General features: G+C 34.6%; 1 pseudogene; it reads left to right on the top strand.

The window, feature by feature from the left end:
• The first annotated feature begins 626 nt into the window (after nt 1–626).
• LOC115933491 (uncharacterized) lies at nt 627–724 on the top strand (annotated as a pseudogene).
• Nucleotides 725–970: the final 246 nt, after the last annotated feature.

The following is a 970-nucleotide window of genomic DNA, read 5'->3' as shown; positions in this document are numbered from 1 at the left end:
ATTTTACTCATGAAGAAACCTAGCTGGGAAGGCTCAAATGCATTGTCCAAAGCTAAGTGGCAGAAGAGGCAATAGACTACCTTTCCCTTTAACTCCAGGTTCTAAGTTTTGACCATATCCCAGGCACAGCATGTCCCTTTTCTTCTTCATTCAACTCACACTTACCAAGGGGTCACTCCATGCTAGACTTGAAAATAAGGAACCAAAACAGACATTGTTCCTGCCCATATGGGGCTTATAGTAAACGGCAAAATACATACATAAAATAATTACATAAATCAGCGCATCATCACAAGCCAATAAGTGTTTGGAGGAATATGTAAAGCAAACCAATAAGACTATCTATCTATCTATCTATCTATCTATCTATCATCTATCTATTGATCTATCTACCTTGACCTAGGCTGGACAGGTTAAGAAATACATCTCCAAGAAAGTGATATTTACATTTAAATCTGAATTTTAAATAGGAATTAACCAGGGAGTTTGTAGAGAGTAGGTGGCAGAGAGAGCCATGGGCAGAAACAACAAAGCCTCTGTGGCAAAAGAAATCTCAGACAAAGAACTCAAAGAAGTATGAGAAGCATTAATATCATAACTGAGGAGGTCTTAGGTTTAGACATATAGTGCTCACTTCGGGAGCACATGTACTAAAATTGGATGCAGAGAAGATCAGCATGGCCCATGTGCAAGGATTGGATATAGAAAACTTTAATACTTCATTAAGGATGCAATTGAAAAATCTCTTGCTATATTTTGATTTTGATTTTTTGTTTGTTTTGAACTTTTTGGCTGTTTTTCTCATGTGAGAAATGTTTCATACATAGATGACAGAGGGTAATGTAATAAATTTCCATGTAACTACTACTAACTTAAATATAATACTATAATTGGATAATGCTTTTAAATAATATGAACTTGATTATAATTGAAGTCTTTTGTATACATCTAATGACATCAAAAAGTTTTA

Source organism: Gorilla gorilla, chromosome 9 (assembly GCF_029281585.2).
Source record: "Gorilla gorilla gorilla isolate KB3781 chromosome 9, NHGRI_mGorGor1-v2.1_pri, whole genome shotgun sequence".
NCBI lineage: Eukaryota > Metazoa > Chordata > Mammalia > Primates > Hominidae > Gorilla > Gorilla gorilla.
Note: the sequence above shows the minus strand (reverse complement) of the source record. Positions and strands in the feature narration are given on the sequence as shown.